The 21,562-nt window shown below is 38.6% G+C and overlaps 1 non-coding gene across 1 annotated transcript; it reads right to left on the bottom strand.

The window, feature by feature from the left end:
* Nucleotides 1–701: 701 nt before the first annotated feature.
* On the bottom strand, nucleotides 702–808 carry LOC141662354 (small nucleolar RNA R71). The gene has a single exon (XR_012550475.1). It is a non-coding gene; the product is annotated as a small nucleolar RNA R71 (small nucleolar RNA).
* Nucleotides 809–21,562: the final 20,754 nt, after the last annotated feature.

Here is a 21,562-nt window from a genome sequence, read left to right as displayed (position 1 = left end):
ATACTTGCGTGAATATTAGCGCGTGTTTTCGCCCTAACAAGTTTTTGGCGCCGATGCCGGGGACTCGGTATATTTGTTTAGTTTATGTACTTACCATCATTGGTCGTTAGGACTCAGTGATTAAGACGTGTTACTTATTGTTTTCGGTTGTGTTTCAGGTACTTTAGCGAGCGTTTATGCAAAATCATTCTCGTACTCGCAAGAGGACTTTAGATACAGCTGAGGAGACAGACGAAGTTCTTGATATTCCGGAGAAGATAGATTTTGAAGATTCGGATTCAGGAAGTGAGCAGAAAGAGCCAGTAATCATGGATGATCATATTGTTCCGTCAGATCCAGCTCTTATGGACTTTTCTCGGCCTAAAATTGATGACATTCAGTCAAGCATTCTTCATCCGTCTATCCAAGCTAACACCTTTAAAATCAAGTCGGGCACTATTCAGATGGTGCAGAACTCTGTTTCTTTCGGAGGAGCTGTGACTGAAGACCCCAACATGCACATAAGGAATTTTGTCGAGATCTGCAGTACTTTCAAATATAATGGTGTGACTGATGAGGCTATCAAGCTGAGGCTTTTCCCCTTCTCACTGAGGGATAAAGCTAAGGACTAGTTACATTCTGAACCAGCTGGGTCCATCACTACTTGGCAAGATCTTGCGCAAAAGTTTCTGGTGAAGTTTTATCCAATGGCAAAGACTGCTGCTATGAGGAGTGCTCTTACTCAATTTCCGCAACAACCTACAGAATCTATGTGCGAAGCTTGGGAGCGCTACAAGGAAATGTTGAGAAACTGTCCACATCATGGAATGCCCGATTGGGTGGTGATCACTGGTTTCTATAATGGTTTAGGGGCCCAATCTCGGCCCATGCTCGATACAGCAGCTGGAGGCGCCTTATGGGCCAAAAGCTATACTGAGGCTTATAATCTTATTGAGACTATGGCTGCAAATGAGCATCAAAACCCAAGTCAAAGGATGATGCCTGGGAAGGTAGCAGGTATTCTGGAAGTCGATGCAGCCACCGCTATTGCAGCGCAACTCCAAGTGCTGTCTATGAAGGTCGATTCTCTAGCTACCTATGGAGTCAATCAAATAGCTATGGTATGTGAGCTTTGTGCAGGTTCTCATGCTACAGATCAGTGTTCTCTTGTTAATGAATTTGTTCAGTATGTGAACAATTATCAGCGACAACAGCAGCCTGTGCCAACCACTTATCATCCTAACAACAGAAATCATCCAAATTTCAGCTGGAGTAATAATCAGAATGTTATTCAGCCACCATATCAGCAAGGTGTGAGTAAACAGTTCAATCCACCTGGATTCCAGCAACCACAACAGTATGCGCAAAGGCAATCATATCCTTAATAGGGAGGTGCAACTGCACCCACTAGTGCTGATTTTGAGGAATTTAAGCTGTTGTGCAAGAGTCAGGCGGTGTCGATCAAGACCTTGGAAAATCAAATCGGTCAAATAGCCAATGCAGTGCTCAATTATCAACCTGGCACACTTCCCAGTGAGATGGAAGTGCCAGGCAGGAAGGAAGCTAAAGAGCAAGTCAAGGCTATTACCTTAAGGTCTGGGAAAGTTGCTGATGCTGAAAAGGCAAAAGAAGGAGAAGCTGAAGTTGGAAATGAAGAAGCTAAGCAAAAGGAGAAAGCGACGGAACCAAGGAAGACTACTGTTGAACACACTCTTCCTGAGGGTAATACAGGGGAGAAATAACTTTATCCTCCTCCACCTTTCCCTAAGAGATTGCAATAACAAAAGCTGGATAAGCAGTTCGGTAAGTTTCTGGAGGTGTTCATGAAACTTCACATCAATATACCTTTCGCTGAGGCTCTGGAGCAAATGCCTAGTTATGCGAAGTTTATGAAGAGTATTCTTTCAAGGAAGGTGAAACTGGATGACCTTGAGATCGTTGCTCTAACGGAAGAATGCAGTGCTGTGCTGCAGCAAAAGTTACCTCCAAAGCTTAAAGATCCAGGTAGTTTCACCATTCCTTGCACTATTGGCAAGTTGTCTTTTGACAAGTGCCTTTGCGATTTGGGAGCAAGCATAAATCTGATGCCGTTGTCGATCTTTAAAAAGTTTGATTTGCCTGATCCAAAGCCCACCTACATGTCTCTACAATTGGCTGATCGTTCTATTACTTACCCAAGAGGCATAGTGGAGGATGTGCTAGTCAAGGTGGATAAGCTCTTCTTTCCTGTAGACTTTGTTATTCTGGATTTCGAGGAAGATAAGAAGATTCCCATAATCTTGGGAAGACCTTTCTTGGCCACTGGCCGTACCTTGATAGATGTGCAGAAAGGTGAACTTACAATGCGGGTGCAGGATCAGGATGTGACCTTCAATGTATTCAAAGCAATGAAATTCCCTACAGAAGATGAGGAGTGCTTAAAAGTGGATGTGATTGATTCCGCGGTTACTTCAGAACTCGATCATATGCTAATGTCCGATGCATTAGAAAAGGCCTTAGTGGGGGATTTTGACAATGATGATGAAGATGGCAACGAGCAATTACAATATCTTAATGCTTCTCCCTGGAGGCGAAAGCTGGACATACCGTTTGAAGCTCTTGGTACTTCTGACCTCAAAAATGCTGAAGGAAAGCTTAAACCATCAATTGAGGAAGCACCCACCTTGGAGCTTAAGCCATTGCCTGAACACTTGAGGTATGCTTTTCTAGGTGATGCATCTACATTACTTGTTATTATTGCATCTGACCTTTCAGGTAGTGAGGAGGACAAACTCTTAAGGATTTTGAGAGAATTCAAATCAGCTATTGGATGGACCATAGCAGACATCAAGGGGATCAGCCCTTCATATTGCATGCATAAGATTCTGCTAGAGGAAGGTAGTAAGCCAACTGTTGAGCAACATCACAGACTTAATCCTATCATGAAAGAGGTGGTAAAGAAAGAAATTCTGAAGTGGCTGGATGCAGGAATCATTTATCCTATTTCTGACAGTTCTTGGGTGAGCCCCGTGCAATGTGTGCCTAAGAAAGGAGGTATTACTGTCGTAGCAAATGAGAAGAACGAGCTCATCCCCACTCAAACAGTCATCGGATGGAGAGTATTCATGGACTACCGAAAGTTGAACAAGGCCACGAGGAAGGATCACTTCCCTCTTCCGTTTATTGATCAGATGCTTGACAGGTTGGCTGGTCATGAGTATTATTATCTTCTGGATGGCTATTTGGGGTATAATCAGATTTGTATTGCACAAGAGGATCAAGAAAAGACTACCTTCACTTGTCCATTTGGCACGTTTGCTTTTCGCAGAGTTTCGTTTGGGTTATGTGGCGCACCAGCCACTTTTCAGAGATGTATGATGGCTATATTCTCTGACATGATTGGGAATAATGTCGAGGTGTTCATGGACGACTTCTCCCTCTTTGGACATTCGTATGATGAATGTTTGAATAATCTTCGTGCCGTGCTCAAAAGGTGTGTGGAAACTAATTTGGTGCTCAATTGGGAAAAATGTCATTTTATGGTGCGTGAAGGCATTATTCTTGGGCATAAGGTCTCTAGCAAGGGTCTTGAGGTGGATAAAGCCAAGGTGGGAGTTATTGAAAATCTTCCACCACCTATTTCTGTGAAAAGAATCCGTAGTTTTCTTGGTCATGCGGGTTTTTATCGGCGTTTCATCAAGGACTTTTCAAAGATATCTAAGCCGCTGTGCAACTTGCTTGAGAAGGATATCCCTTTCAAATTTGATGATGAATGTTTGACGGCATTCGAGACTCTTAAGAAGAGTTTAATCACTGTACCAGTTATTACAGCACCGGACTGGACAGAGCCTTTTGAGATGATGTAGGTGCAGTTCTTGGGCAGTGCAAGAATAATCTTTTTCATGTGGTCTACTATGCTAGTAAGACCTTAAATGGGGCCCAAATGAACTACACCACTAATGAGAAGGAGCTCTTGGTTATAGTCTTTGGTTTCGAGAAATTTTGATCTTATCTGCTTGGGACAAAAGTGACAGTATTCACCGATCATGCGGCCATTCGCTATTTGGTTTCCAAGAAGGATTCGAAGCCGAGACTCATTCATTGGGTGCTCTTACTACTGGAATTTGAGTTAGAGATGAAGGATCGAAAAGGTACTGAGAATCAAGTAGCTGACCATCTCTCTAGATTGGAGAATCCCGAGTCTACTTCATATGATAAGACATTGATCAACGAATCTTTTCCGGATGAGCAGTTGTTCGCAGTTCAGGAGGAAGAGCCATGGTTCGCAGATATTGTGAATTATCTTGTCAGAAATATAATGCCTCCTAATTTGACCACAGCTCAAAAGAAGAAGTTTCTGCATAAGGTGAAGTGGTATATGTGGGATGAGCCGTATTTGTTTAGACAGGGAGCTGACCAGATCATCAGGAGATGTATCCCATTCTGTGAGACGGGGGGGATATTACGAGACTGCCACTCCACAGTTTATGGCGGACACTATGGTGGTGAGAAGACGACAGCTCGTATCCTGCAAGCAGGTTTTTTCTGGCCTACTTTGTTTAAGGATGCTCATTAGTTTGTTTTAAGGTGTGATCGTTGCCAAAGAGTGGGAAATTTGACGAGAAAGGATGAGATGCCGTTAAATGTGATGCTTGAAGTCGAGGTCTATGATGTTTGGGGAATCGATTTCGTGGGGCCTTTTGTCTCGTCATGCAACAATCAGTACATCTTGATGGCAGTCGATTATGTCTCAAAATGGATAGAAATCAGAGCTCTACCGACAAATGATGCAAAGGCAGTGTTGAATTTTCTTCATAAGCAGATTTTCACAAGGTTTGGAACGCCACGAGTAATCATAAGTGATGAAGGGTCGCATTTCTGCAACCGTAAGTTCACTTCTATGATGCATCGTTATAATGTGAATCATCGAGTTGCTACTGCCTATAATCTGCAAACAAATGGTCAAGAGGAAGTATCTAACAGAGAGATCAAGCGCATTCTAGAGAAGGTTGTTTGTCCGTCAAGGAAGGATTGGTCTTTAAAGCTCGATGAAGCTGTTTGGGCTTACAAAATAGCATACAAAACTCCACTTGGTATGTCCCCGTTTCAACTGGTGTATGGTAAGGGATGTCATTTACCTGCGGAGCTTGAGCATAAGGCCTATTGGGAGTTGAAAAAGTTAAACCTGGATATAGATGCAGCTGGAAAGAAGTGAATGCTTCAGCTTAATGAACTTGATGAATTTCGACTCCAAGCGTACGAGAACAACAAAATGTACAAGGAAAAGGTGAAAAGGTGGTACGATAGGAAGCTACATCCTAAGTTATTCGTGTCGGGGCAACAAGTTCTCTTATTCAACTCTCGTCTCCGACTTTTTCCTGGGAAGTTGAAATCAAGGTGGTCTAGACCTTTTATTGTCAAAACTGTGTTTCCACATAGAGTGGTGGAGATTTTTGAGAATGATCTAGACCAAGCATTCAAGGTTAATGGTCAGCATTTGAAGCACTACTATGGGGACACGGCAAACCGAGAAGTGGTTAGTGCCATTTTATTGTCAACTTGAGGAAGGTACGCAACGTCAAGCTAATGACAAAAAAGAAGCGCTTCGTGGGAGGCAACCCATGATTTGTTGTTACAGGAACCCTTAGAAGTTAATAACCTATATAAAACCACAAAATAAATCAGAAAAACCGGGCTAGAATTTTTTTTTCCAGTAGCCTCCTGAACGCCCGCTCAGCTCTGCTGAGCGACCCCTCAGGGGTCGGCTGGGAGAATTTTTTTTTTTTAGTTCAAAAAAAATCCAAAAAAATCAGAAAAAAAAACAAAATACAACCCATAAACCCATGACCTATTCCCCATTATCCTATGATTTTTACCCTCATACCCACTCCTAATCAAATTCTACCCTAATCCATACCCTATATATACATACACCTATCCCATATATCTCCCACACACTTTCTACACTTCAACTCTCTCCCAAACACAAAAACACAATTCTCAAGCACTTTTATTCATATTCGATGGCACCTAAGAGAGCAAGGACTATTGATAGCAGCAGCACAGTCCCTAGTGCTGATTCTTCGAGGGGTACTGCTGCGAGGCCTCGTTTGAATGATAGGGCTGCTGAGGAGGAGTACACTAGGCTTCTGGGGAAACCGATTCTGAAGGAGAGGGGATATTTACCATCAGGGAGGGATGGTGAGTTGCTTCCTATGATTGCTGAGAAAGGGTGGATATCTTTTTGTGAGTCGCCTGAAGCAGTGCCGATGAGCGTGGTTCGCGAGTTCTATGCGAACGTGAAGGCCGAGAAGAATGGGTTTTCTGTGGTCCGGGGGATGACGGTTGATTATCACCCAGCGGCGATTCACCGTGTGATTGGACAGAGACAGAGGAAGCCCACGGAGGAGAACTGGAACGAGAAGACTGCTGAGGATTTTGACTTGGATTTGATTTGTGCTACTCTCTGTAGGTCGGGCACAGTATGGACTTTCAAAACTGGAACTAATGAGTATCGTCACTTTCCGGCGATCGCGATGAACAGGTATGCCCGTGCATGGAATGCGTTTATTTGTGCTAATATTCTGCCTTCTTCGCATGCACATGAGGTCACAGTTGAGAGAGCACAGTTGTTGTTGGAAATTTTGAATGAGGAGTACTATGTGGACCTTGGTTAGTTCATCTACCAAGTAATTCTGAAGTTTTTGAGGGGAGCTAAGCACATGAACATCCCTTATGCATTCACGATTACGAAGCTTTGCCAAGCGGTGGGAGTTCAGTGGCCGTCTCATGAGCAGTTGCAGTTGCCGGCCGCTCCTATTGATTTCGGGACTCTGAATGCGATGCAGGAGTGGACCGGTGGTGAGCCCGAGGAGCATGGGCTGGGTTATCGTCTTCCAGTAGAGCGTCCAGCACGAGGTGCTACTATGGCGAGGCCAGGGCGTGATGAGGCTGGTTCTTCTAGAGCTCAGGAGGGTGCTGGGATGGCTGATGCCCAGTATAGGAGGCTGTCACGGAGGATGGATTCTATGTACGAGACGTAGAGCAGGTTTGCTCAGGAGCTCACCCTTGCGCTAGGGACCGCTTTTCGAGGCCTTGGAGCTGACATCCAGTGGTCAGTTTTTGGTGAGGACTATGCATATCCGCCTCCTGATACACCACCCACTGAGGGTGATGATGATGATGATCTCTCCGAGTAGGTATACCATGTGTTCCTTTATACTACCTTCACTGGGGACAGTGAAGATTTTAAGTTTGGGGGTGGTAGTTAAGGAATATTTTGTATGTGTGTCATATAGTTGCATATTCATGATAGTTTAGTTCATATAATTGCAAAATTTTTGCCATATAGTTTTTTTTTTATTATTTATAGTTTTATTTGTTTATCATGTCATGTAGCTCATGCATATGCCATGATCCCTTTTGCGATGATTTGCCGACTGATTTGTGATGTTGATGCGAGTGTAGTGATAGCATTAAAGTGATGTTGAGTCGTGTAGGTTGATATGCATGCTAGAAACACTTGTATTTTTACTAAGTCTTAGAGAATGCTTAAGGACTAGATTGTTGTTATGGCCTGATTGTTTTCAAGGTTAATCTATTTATTATGCTTAGAATTTTATAATAGGTTCTTAGTGAAAAAATGCATGAAAAGAAAAAAATGGAGTAAAAAATGGAATTCGTTGCTAATTGTGGCTAGGCGTCAATTGGCTAGTAGTCAGCTCGTATGTTTATGCGAGTAGTCTAGGGTTGAGCAAGATGGAGCGAAACGCACTTGCTCATAAATTTTGGAAAAAAAAAAAGATAAAGAAAAAAAAGAAGAAAAGAAAAAAAGAAGAAAAGAAAAAAATAAAGATAAAGAGTTAATGCATAATTGATCACGAGTGGGCTCTTTGGTATTCGAGTTATTAAGTTCTTAGGGGACTTTGTGCCTAGTGACCTAAGGCTTTTAGAGTCTGGGATCCGCGAACCTAACGCTCGCTACATGGATACCATTGTATAAGTCTTTTGTGGACCTCACTCATTGCACGGTCAAATAAGCATTATTGTTATGAATAAAAAGCATGATTCTGTAATAAGCTCCAGGATTCTTGTAGTGTTATAAGTCACTTTGTGCCTAGAATTTTTATTCTTAGTATAATTATGTGATTGCCTTGATGATAGTTGAGTCATGATAATTGATCTAGTTCTGAAGTATATCTGTTAAGCATCTGCACACACCACATTTCTGGATGTATGTTAGTTGCATGATTTGATTGATCTTTAGTCGCCTAATTGCATTTGTTGAGATGTCGTAAGTTGGTTGGTTTGGTCGTAGTAAGGGGGATCGCTGCATTTCATATAGATTGCATTCATGCATGTTTTTATTTTGTTTTTGAGTCTGTGACGCTTGAGGACAAGCATCGATTTAAGTTTGGGTGTGTGATAAGTGGCATTTTATACCACTTAGAACGTCTTATAATAGCTTAAATTGGTATCTTGAAATCAAGTATTTTGTGTATTTGATGCGTTTTTCTAGTGTTTATGCATTTCAGGGTATTAGTTGCATTTCGGGGGAGAATTCATTAATAATCAGCCTTGGCATGTGTCTAGCATTGAAAGAGGGAAGAGAGGAGCAGATTACAGCGAAGAAACGGAGCAAAACCAGACCATTTTCCAGTAGGGGTCTGAGCGCCCGCTCAGCTATGCTGAGCGGCCGCGCAGGAAGCTGAGCGCCAGCTGAGCGGCCGCGCAGGGACGGAAAATCAGATTTATTATTTTAGACTTCTATTTCTGTTTGGGTTCCAACTTTTGAGTAATCTGAGTTTTATGGGACTCCTATATAAGTAGTTTTCAGAGACGTTTCACGTGTGTTGGATCGTTGTATTAATCAAGGAGCGAAGGAGATAAGGAAGAAGACCGTTTTAGCACATCGCAACGAAGAGGAAGCATATTTTCTTGTGATTCTTTATTTTGTTGTAACGTTGGATGCTAGTTTTCTTTACTTTGAACCTATTACTCTTGTGACGTACTCTGGTTTAATATAATTAGTTTAGTTATTATTCTCTTATGTTTATTTATCATGTTTTCATATGAACCCATGATGACGATAAGTGCTAACATGGGCTAATCGTGATCATGGGGTCGTAACGGATTTACTATGGAATTCTTTAGTTAGTTGTTTAATACCTTAGTGTGTGATGATTGTATGATATCTAGTATTGGTTGTGCGTATTCATCTTATGTGCGTCGCGAACATATAAGATAGGGTGTTAATCTCTCGTGAAGCGACGGTGGATCTCGAGATTTAGAACTTGCCATGCTAGTATAGGTTCATGTACGAGTCTGAATGATTAGTGGGTAACTCTAACCATTTTATTCGCCCTGTGTAATCAAAAGGAATAACTTGTTCTTAAATCATTATATTGTCAATTTCTGTAGACATATAGGGACTCAACATAATTGATCCATATTCAACTTCTATCTTAATTGTGGATGTTTGGTAGAATGATATTAGTACAATGAAAGTTGGCTTTTATCAGTTTCGTGTTATTCGATTAATATCATCACTGTTGTATGCTAAGGGTAATAACAATGACTATTGAAGGAAGTAGTAATGAAGTTGTGATCTCATGAGTGTTTTAATATTGTTAATTCGAAGTGTTAATTAAGTGATTAATTTTAGTAGTTAAATATAGTTAATAAGTAGTTACTTAAATCTAAGTGTTATTATCGTAGCATTGAGAAGTAATCATACATTGGTGAGTGAGTTTAATTGAACATAATTAGTCTGAGTCTCTGTGGGAACGAACTAGAAAGTATTTTATATTACTTGCGAACGCGTATACTTGCATGAATATTAGCGCGTGTTTTCGCCCTAACAATTATTTCTGAAGCATAATCTTAGAATGGATTTATAAATCTCAAGGAGGAAGAAGCTAGATTTAAAGATGAAAAGACAAATCTAAAGCCAAAAGTTTTTGTTGCAAAGAAACCTCCAAGGCCTAAGGAAAAAAGGCATTGTGATCAAGGAAAAGTCAAATACTGAGGCATCAAAGCCCAAGACTAGATCACAGACTGAGATTGATCCGAAAGACAAAGGGAAGGGAAAAGTTGATGAACCAATAAAGCCACAGGAGATGAAAATTCCTCAAATCCTGATAAAACCTGTGTGCAAACTGGTTCAAGTTACTGATGATACTCTTGTTGAAGATGAAGATGTTCAAATTCTGAAAAGAAGGAAGATTACTGAAGAATCCAAGACAACCTCTGACAAAGCTCAAGTTGTTTAGAGTGAAGAACTGCAAGCTACAACAGAAATAACAAGTTCTGATAAAGTTATCAAAACATTAACCTCTGACATAGCTCAAGTTGATTTAGACAAGATGAAAGTAGCTGATAAAAAGAAACTTCTATGGAAAAATGTCAAACCATTAGATCCAAAGAAAAGCCAATTGCTGTCTGATTTCATGACTATTAGGTTAAATGCTAGAGAACCAAGAGACAGGGTTGAACTAGGTTCTGATGAAGCTAGGATCAAGACAGGAGTTGAAATTGCTACTAGAGATCCATTTTTGCTAACTGACAAACCTCTTGAAGATGTTACACATAAACACCTTGATAAGGTTATCTCTGTTCAAGTGGTACTGGATGCTCATGGAAAGCACAATGTCAAGGAAAATATAATTCTATTTCTTGAAGATGGAAGGACATATCAGATGTCAGAATCAGATGTGCTAAACAAATCACTAAAAGAACTTCAATACTTTCATTACCTTTTAAAGGTAAAGTCTGATATTACCAGGAGATGGTCAAATTTCATAATGAAGACCATAAGAGATAAAGCAAGAATTTATGGTTCAAGGGTTACAAAATTCATTCCTAACATAGTTGAAGATGATGGAAGTGAAATTCCAATGAAGAAGGATTCTGCTAAACTTGAAGTGATACTGAAAGAGAAATGTCTATGCTACAATGAAGATTCTTCTCATCCAAGGGTAATAAGATTGGATGATGGTTTCAAAAGAAACCATATCTCTGCTTTAAGGACTGCAATCTACCAGATTGGAAGTCAGAATGAAGACTTGAAGCAAGTTAAGACTACACTATCTCAAGTCCTGAGGATTAAAGAAAAAAAGTTGATATCAAACTTTGTCAAGAATCACTTTGGATTTAGATTGACTCAGTGAGATTGGTAAAAGCTACAAGGACTTTAAGTTGTAGTTAGTTATCTCGTTAAACTCTTATTTACATTTGTACTTAAATGTTTTTGACATCATCAAATCTATTAACTTGTATATTTTGCATAATTTACAAGTTGGGGGAGATTGTTAGATATATTTGAGATGTCATGTTTAATATGATTTGTGTTTAGTTTTCAGAACTTAACAACAGGACATATCAGGACTTACTGAACTCAGGACTTACTGAAGTTAGAGCTTGATATCAGTTTTAAGGTCATATCAGAACTTAAGTGTGGGAAGACTTTCAGTTAAGGAATGAAGCTGATTTACAAGAGAAGATCGAGACTAAAACAAACGAAGATATGCATGAAAAAAGTTAGAAGACTGGAAGACTTGTAGAAGATATCTGATTGATATATTTTAGGAGACAGAATTGTATTCCATATCAATTAGAAGTTAACTTATAACTGTGTACTATATAAACACAGACTTAGGGTTTACACTATATGTGTTATCATTATCGAGAAGATTATACATTGTAACCTAGTAGCTCTTAGTGATATTTGTTCATCACTGAGAGAGAACAGTAGTTCATATTGTAACAGAGTTTATTGAATATACTTGATCTTTGTTACATACTTGTGTTAAATCGATTTAATTGTATAACCATTGTATTCAACCCCCTTCTACAGTGTTGTGTGACCTAACAAAGCAGCTTAAGTATAAGCTGAAGGAGATTAAAAATGTGAACAAGGTAAAGGAAGCTAGGAAAAGTAGGAATAGAAAGGAAGGTGTGAATAAAAGTAATAATTATATGCCTGTTCCTAATGCTCCGAGAAAGAAATGCTATAATCGTGGAAACTCTAACCATCTTGCTTTTTTTTGTAGGAAAAATAAAGATATATACTCTTTACCTCCTCGATCTAGAGTCAAGAGTCAGTATGTTAGGTTTAAACCACAAAATCCTTGTTTTTATTGTGGTATTTTATGGCATTCTATTTATACTTGTAAGGAATATCATAGTTTGTACTATGATTATTATGAAATAAAACCTTTTTTAAAGAAAGTTAGTATAATTCCTTCTAGTGTAAATTCTGATGCAAAGTCTGATATAAAGTCGGATAAAAAGCATGTTAGCATAAACTCTGAAACTAAATCCACTGCAAATGCTAACAAACTTAACAAGGCCAAAGGATCCAAGCAAGTCCGGGTCCCTAAAACTAACCAATAGTGGTCTTTGTGATTGCAGGGTAACAGGAAAAACATCCTTATTTGGTAATAATCACATGGATGTTCTGGAAGATATTGGTCATGTTCAACATGAACTTTTTCTTAATAAATCCTTATTTACTTTTGTTGTTTATCTCAACAGTCATCTCAATGTTGGGATATCTTTCATACCTGGCGTCTCCCTTTCTGGGTATCATGCCCCCGGTCTTACACTTCACTTTCTTGAAGGTCACTTCCTTCATCCAATTTTCCTAATTTCTTACTTTCTTGTCTCCTCAGTCTATCCGCGTCTCCTTGTTTATCCTTCGGACTATCTCAAGGTTTCCTCGAATCCCGCCAACTTAAAGGGGATAAAATATATGTATCTCTCATGCCTTCATCCATCAGCTTTAACTCATGGTGAATCACTCTCATCCTGATGATTACATACTTTTCTATTTCTATTGCTACGAGTCTTTAGGGTTTCCTCATATCTAACTCCCTTATCATTCCTCCAACTCTATTGCCTTTATATTCCTTTCCACTTCAGTTTCTTTTTATCTACCTCTCTTTGCAATTATTTCACGAACCCACTAATCATTGACTTCAAACATCACGTCATTCTTGGATTCTAGTCCTCAGAATAAATCTTGACAACTTTTACAATCTTAGATTCATAATTTATCGTACTCGTCAGCCTTTGTTTCGGCTCTAAAGCTTCTACACTATTTCCATAACCTTGGGAAGTACTTTCCCGATACAATTAACTGAACTTTAATCAGTTTATTATAACCTCTGGCTCATTGCCTTTCTTGGTCTTTCACCAGTGGGTGGCCTCTCTCTTAGGAAGGTAAGTGACAAAAATAGTCTTTTGTGCTTCGTCAATCATTTAGAATCTCAAATGATTCCTATATTTCCTTTATCCAGGCTCTTGCCTCGACTGGGTCAGCTTGTTCCTTGGAACTCTGAGAGCTTAGCGACATAAAGGTCCTGAAAGAATTTCTCACCGCATTATTTCCTAAGGGTGGTGGTTGGGGATACTAGTCTAAGTTCTGTCTAGAAAGGTCCATGAATTGTCGTATAGGAGTACCGTCTCGAGTCTCCTTTCCTTAATCGACTTCTGTTTCCTTAGTCTGAACGTTACCTCCTCCTCCCCATAATCGGGGTCATCCTACATGTTTTAAATACTCATTTTCCACTTCATTATGTAATGGGTTCCTTCTATCTTGATGGCGACCTCCCTGACTATCACGTTCAGGGTTTGCTCTAAATCTTATTCCTCAAAGTAGCTTTCATCTAAGATCTCATCTTTAAGCTCTTGAACATTTGGAACCCAAATTCTGTAGGAACACCTCATTATTCCCTTAATTATCTTGATGCGTACGCGATTACCTTGTTGTGCTGTATAAGAAGCACCCTAATTCCTTATGCGAAGTGTCAATACAAATCACAAAATCTCCTTTTCCATCCGGCAATGCCAACATAGGAGTCGTCACCTACCTTTGCTTCAGTTCTTGAAAGCTGTTCTCGCATTTCTCTGTCCATTCCCAATATGTAGTAAAACATCATCGCGCTGTTGCTCCTCAACCTCAGGGTTCGGAGTCTTGCTACCATATACGATAACGAACTACGCTTCTATCACGATATTTATAAGGGTTCCCATAAGGGTTTTAAATGTCAGTACTATGTTAGGTAGTCCGAGTTGAACTTGGCAAGAGTTCTTATTATCTTAGTGAACTTATTATTTTAACGTCACATCATCTCTGAGGTTTATAACGCTTAGCTCTAATACCATTTCTGTAACACCCCCAAATCCGGGGTCGGGGATCCGGGTTGTCACGAGTTACATTTCCCTTAATAATACTTAATCTTAATAATCAACCAACTACTGCGTACTGTGACCCCACTATACACACACACCACAAGTTATAGTCTCAGAGATGAATACCAAAAATAACACAAGTCATTTTATTCCACAATTATAAACCATTACACCTTAAAAGGGTTTCTGAATTAATTTACATATTCTTTGCCATTATTACAATTCATAATATACATAAGTATGGTACATCAACAGTTGAAAACCTAGCATATTGGTAATTCCCACCTCAGCTACAGTGGCATCAACGCCTACAGGAAACTGCCGAACGTTTCCTATCCGCTCACGAATTGGGAGCTTGGTCATGTTCATCTTGTCTATCTGTTGTTGTGTGATGAAACAAAAAGCAAGGGTGAGCAACAAGCCCACCGAAATAATATGTATAATAATTAACAATATATGAGCATTCTCATAGTACTCATGAAAGTCTTGGTCAAGTAAAAATGAACCAAGTTTGATATCTTAACGCGACCAAGTCGCAAAATATTCAGTATATATGTATATATACTTTTCAAAATCTTGGAAGTCCTCTTCCATGCATAATATACACAGAGTTCCAGTTTATAACTGTATAAAAATATCGTTGCAAGGTGATCTCATATATCTAACCTTGTCTCAATATTTTTGTGAAAACCTTTGTCATGCATAAGATAATCATTAACCAGATATAAGTTGAAAAGATGAAGTTACAAGATACTCCAATATACTTATATATCTTTTCCGAATTCTACTTGAACTACCCCCGTTCAAGGTATAATCAGGTTCAAAAGTTCATCACATAGATGAGACTACAAGAAAAAAACTTGAATATATTCAATCTTTGAAATATCATTATAAATAATGAAGTAACGAGATACTTCATTAAGTCCCGATATATATATATATACACCTATATATATACATTTCATACACTCCTTGAAAACCTCTGTTATGAAAATTATAAACAGAGTTGCAATATCCAATGAATTTGGAAATGAGAAAACCTTGGCATAAACCTGATATCTTGCTGATCAGGCAAAGATACCAATAAGTAACATTTTCTACTAGTAGATGGATGAATTTCCCACTGGTCATCACCCTGGCCGTATTAGGACCTATGCTGGACTGTCACTCAGCCACTTACGCATTGATGGACTCCCACTGAGCCACTTACTCTTTCATGGACGCCTACTGAGCCCATGTTGCATATGCCGACTCAAATAGATGGACTTACTTCCCGACTGTTGGGCAAGTAATCAAGATGTTTTCTCAAAACAGCAACCTCGTTGCGAATATAAAATACACCACAGAACCGGATCCCTCAGGTTTTGAGCGAGTATTTAAATCCCCTTTGAAAGGAAGATCTTAAATATAAAAATTAGTTTTGGGATCCGCTCTAACTTTTAAAATCATTTTGAAGACTCTAAAACATTTTTAAGAATGTTTAGAGTAATGCTGATTTAATGAAATAAATCAGTCCCAATATATTAGAAAATATCTGAATATTATTATTTAAATAATATTCCCATAAGGATAATCTTTATAAAAATAATTGAAGTAGAAGTTTTAAAACTCATACTTGAAATGAATAATAAATAACCAAAGATATACTTATAAGAAAGTACGATCTTTATTTGAATAATCAAAAATAAGTTTGATTATCGAAACATTATTCTTTAATAAAATAAAGAATATTATTTAATAAAATAAGCGGAGTCATAAGTCCTCGAATGAATATTCAAAATAATATTCACTACATAAAATAAACGGAGTCATAAGTCCTCGAATGAATATTCAAAATAATATTCATTACTTAAAATAAAGTTATCGAATAAACCTTATTCGATTAATAGTTTTGAAAACTATATCTATATATATATATATATATATATATATATATAATATACTCGGGAACATCGACTCCCGGTTTAGAAAATGTTCACCTTTGGGTCCCCTATACTAAGGGTATACGCAACTACTGCTTATCTCTAGCATAGGTATTATGCAACTTATAAGCATTTGAATTGATAAAGAATATCAAGATTACGAAACAGGCATGCATATAAATATCATATCACATGCTCCAATATATCGCAAGACTTTTCTAATAATAATCATGCACTTATCACAAGATTTGCATATACATATATACATCACAACAACAGTTATACATGTAGAAAACTTGCCTGAGTGTTCTCGGATAGACTTAAGCTTAGAGTGGGTCAGATAACCTATGAACAACAACATAAGTCGGAATTAAACCCCGGTCGCTTAAGAAACTAGACTTTAACCAATTGAACCCTAACATTCGCTTATGGTCACTTCTACGCTTAACGAATCACATAAGTTGTAACACCCCCAGATCCGGGGTCAGGGATCCGGGTCGTCACGGTCTTTCTTTCCACAATTATCTCTTAACTGAATTAATAATAAACAACCTCATGCTGTGACCCCACACTAACACACACCACAACACGTCATAGTCTCAGAGATGAAATTGAAATAAGTACAAGTCCTTGAATCCACAATTAAAAGTTATTACAACCCAAAATGATTACTTGATAAGTTTACAGTTAATTGCCATTATCTGCCACAAGTTATAATTATACATAATTGATTCTCAAAAGTAGAATGTCTGATATACAGATAGATCTACCTCTGCAGCTATAGCAGCTACGATCTCAACGGGAAGGCGCGGGGCGCTTCCCACGCTCTTGCGCTGGGTCTGCTTGAGCCTGGCCATCTTTCCTAACTGTTGTTGTGTGATGAAGAAATGAAGCAAGAGTGAGCATTACAGCTCGCAAGATAATATATAGTGTAAACAATAACGCAAGCATCTAAATGGATAACTTGCTGGAAAGCTTTATCAGGTGAAAGATAATTACTTACTGGATAAAAGCAAAAACAAGGGATGAAGTTACCAATTACTTCACTATACTTATATCATTTATAAGGCTACTTGAACTACCACTGTTCAAAGTATTATAGGTTAAAAAAAAGTCATCCCATAGATGAGACCACAAGTTAAGACTTGAATAGATTCAATCTTTGAAATATTATTGAATGAAATAAAGTTACGAGATACTTTATTTAGTCCCGATATATATCCACATATATATCTCTTAAACATTTCCTGGAACCTCTGTTATGTAAAGTATGAACAGAGTTTGTAACATCCAATGAATTTTGGAAAGGAAAAGAATTTTGGCATAAACCCGATATCTTGCTGATCAGGCAAAGATACCAATAAGTAACCTTTTCTACTAGTAGATGGATGAATCCCCCACCGGTCATCACCCTGGCCACATAAGGACCTTGTGCTGGACCGCCACCCGGCCTCTTACGCGTTGATGGACTGCCACCCAGCCACTTTTACTTTGATAGACCGTACCCCGGCCTGTCGCTTATGCTGACTCAATTAGATGGACTTACTTCCCGAACGTTGGGTAAGTAATCAATTCAATTATCAAAACAGCAACCGTGTTGCGAATATAAAATACACCACGGAGCCGAATCCCTTAGATTTTTGAGCGAGTATTCAAGTCCCCTTCAAAAAGGAAGATCTTAAATTTGAAAACGAGTTTTGGGATCCGCTCTAACCTTTAAAAATCATTTTGAAGACTCGAAAACACTTTAAAGAGTGTTTGAAGTAATGCTGATTTAATAAAGTAAATCAATCCCGATATATTAGAAAATATCTAAATATTATTATTTAAATAATATTCTCATAAAGATAATCCTTATAAAAATATTCGAAGTAGAAGTTGTAAAACTTATACTTGAAATGAGTATTAAATAACCAAAGATATACTTATACGAAAGTACAATCTTTATTTGAATAATCGAAAATAAGTTTGATTATCGACACCTTATTCTTTAATAAAATAAAGAATATATTTCAGTAAATAATCGGAGTCATAGGTCCTCAAATGAATATTCAAATAAAATTCAATAAATAATATAAAGTGAGTCATAAGTCCTCGAATGAATATTCGAATAATATTCAAATAATATTCAATTAATAAAATGGCTCGGGGCGAGTCTGGTAACCTATAAACAACATGTGAGTTGGAATTAAACCAAAGTCACTTGTAAATCTATACTTTAACCAAATTTAGACTCTAACGCTCGCTTTGCGCTTAATGATTCTCTTAAGTCGCTCGAGCACCCTCGGCTCCACCATTTTTAATAAATTAACCATTACGAGTTTTAAGGCGATTCTTTTGCGAGTGTCTTACCAACTGTCTAACACACTTAACATAATTGTTTCATACATTAACTAACCCTTTAAGGTCTTTAACCTATGTTTCAAAGTAAGGCGAGGGGTAATGGTTCGTTCGCGAAACGTCGTTACTTAAAACGGCTGTTTCTCCTAAACCGTACATTGGAATCAAATGAAACATATCAAAACGAAGCTCGTAACATGAACTATCTAAACATGGCAATGGTCAAAACCTAGCAGGGAGTTCTCGGGTCCTAATGTTATGAACAAAAGCAGTCTAAAGTAAATCGGACATTACGATGGCTATGTTTACGCGATTTCCAAATTTTATACCATTCCAATACAACCACCAATCAATCCCAATCCATCCACACAACCAACATCCATCCAAAATACATCATAACAGCCCCAATCAACTCAATATTAACAATTATACTTATTCTTAAACTTGAATTTAAACTATACTTAAGTCCTTTAACCAAACCATAAGATTTCAACATTCAATTCACCACCATTCCAACCCAAACTCTAAACCAACAAGCATTAAGCTACTCTATTACCATAACAACCTAAATCATCCTAATATACAAAGTAAAGCTAGGGTTTGGAGATGATATACCTTCCTTGAAGTGATGTGAGTAGCTAGGAAGCCTTAAGAAGCCTTGAGATGACTTAGAGATGCTTGGATCTTAAAGGAAAAACAAGAAAAATCATGTTAAAAACCTTGAAATCACTATTCATTGTCTTCTTCATTGATTTCTTGGAGAATATTGAGAATGAATTGGAGGCTTAAACTCATAGGATAGCCATATCTATGCATAAGGAGTACTAGAGAATTATCTTACCAATTTAGGAAGCTTGGAACTTGAATTTTGAAAATTCCTCTCCTTGAAAATGGAAAAAGCCGAGAGCAAGCTTCTTGGTGAAGAGAAATAGAATTTTTTGTTTTGATGAAATGATTTGTTTTGGCTTGGTGGATGTAGTTTTGTTTTTGTTTTGCTTAATTACCTTTTTAGCCTTAAACTTTGTGTGGTTTTAAATCATCCAACAATTCATTCCCTTATGTCATGCTTATGTCATCATGTGATGTCATCCTCCCCTCTTTGTCCTCTTCTCATTGGTTGGATGACATCATCCCCTCTAATCTCTTTGATTAACTTCCTAATTGTTTGCCTAATGACCACTGATCTGTTATACGGTTCGCTTAACTTTCATTTTCGTTTATCGTTTGAGGGATCATACCCGGGATCTTATTACTTAGGTTCTCTTAACCTTTCTCAATACATTATATTCCTTTTTATGATCCTCCATTAAAATCCTTGAATTTAAATCCTTTTTATCCTGTTACCTTATACTCAATTCTTTCCGTATCTAGTGGATTTCCGGGAAAAATCAAAGTGTTCGGAATTGGATTCTGACGATCTTTACATACACTTATATACCCTATAGAGTACCAATAAAATCTCAAAACATCCATAACAGAACCCCTACATAGTGGGGCATGAAAAGTTCTCATTCAGCCAAAAACACTATTCATAAGGGTTACAAAAAGTTCAAAATTTTGGGGTTATTACAGTCTCCCCTCCTTAAAAGGATTCCGTCCCGGAATCAAATAGAAAACAAATGGGGGTACTTCTCTAGCATTGCGCTCTCTAGTTCCCAAGTTGATTCTTCCACGTTATGATTCTGCCATAGCACTCTGACTAGCTTGATCACTTTGTTTCGAAGCACCTGCTCCTTTTTATCCATAATCTTTACTGGTTTCTCCACGTAAGTCAGATCTGGTTGTATATCCACATGCTCGTACTCCACTATGTGTCTGGCATCCCGATGATACTTCCTTAGCATTGACACATGGAACACATTATGAACTTGTTGCAAGTTAGGGGGTAAGGCTAGCTCGTAAGCTAACTTTCCAATCCGTCTTAATATCTCAAAAGGTCCAATGTATCTTGGGCTTAGTTTTCCTTTCTTTCCAAATCTCATTAACCCCTTCCAAGGGGATACCTTCAGCAGTACTAAGTCCCCTACTTCATATTCCTTGTCCTTTCGGGCTAGGTCTGCATATTTCTTCTGTCTGTCTTGGGCTGCTATAAGCCGCCCTCTGATAAGATCCACTATGTCTTTGGTCCTTTGGACCACTTCGGGTCCGAGCATCTTCCGCTCCCCTACTTCATCCCAGTATAAGGGAGATCGACACCTTCTTCCATACAGGGCCTCATAAGGCGGCATTCCGATGCTAGCATGAAAGCTATTGTTATAAGAAAACTCGATCAACGTCAAGTGATCATCCCAACTTCCTTTAAAGTCTATTGCACACACTCTCAACATATCCTCTAGTGTCTGGATGGTCCTTTCACTCTGCCCATCCGTCTGGGGATGGTACGCGGTACTCATATTTAACTTGGTCCCCACACATTCTTGAAAGCTCCTCCAAAATCTGGAGTTGAATCTGGGGTCTCGGTCTGAAACAATGGACGCTGGGACTCCATGTCGCGTCACTATTTCCTTAAGATAAATGTCCACCAGTCTATCGACTGTGTATCTTTCATTGATAGGAATGAAGTGAGCTGACTTTGTCAATCGGTCTATAATTATCCATATGGCGTCATGATTGGCTTTCGTCCTTGGCAAGCCTACAACAAAATCCATCGCTATCTGTTCCCATTTCCACTCGGGAATCTCCAGGGGTCGTAAAAGTCCACTGGGTCTCTGGTGCTCTGCCTTTACTCTTTGGCAAGTCAAACATTTGCTTACCCATTCTACTACGTCCCGCTTCATGTTGGGCCACCAGTAATACTCCTTCAAATCCCGATACATCTTGGTGCTTCCCGGGTGAATGGAATACCTTGAACTATGACTGTCATCCAAAATCTCGTCTTTAAGCTCTTGAACGTTCGGAACCCAAATCCGGTAGGAGTACCTCATTATCCCTTTATCATCTTTCTCAGTATGGATCTCCTCTCCAGTCATTGACTCTCTGCCTTCATTCATTATTTTCTCTTGGCACAATCTGATCTTTTCCAATAACTCTAGCTGCATTGAGATCTCAAAAAGATTTTCCGTTCCGGTTCCGGTTACCTTTACTTCGATTTCCATTCTCTCAAAATCCCTTATCAATTCTTCCGAAGTCGTTATCATTCTGAGTCTTTC

The sequence above is a fragment of the Apium graveolens genome, chromosome 5, assembly GCF_009905375.1.
Source record: "Apium graveolens cultivar Ventura chromosome 5, ASM990537v1, whole genome shotgun sequence".
NCBI lineage: Eukaryota > Viridiplantae > Streptophyta > Magnoliopsida > Apiales > Apiaceae > Apium > Apium graveolens.
Note: the sequence above shows the minus strand (reverse complement) of the source record. Positions and strands in the feature narration are given on the sequence as shown.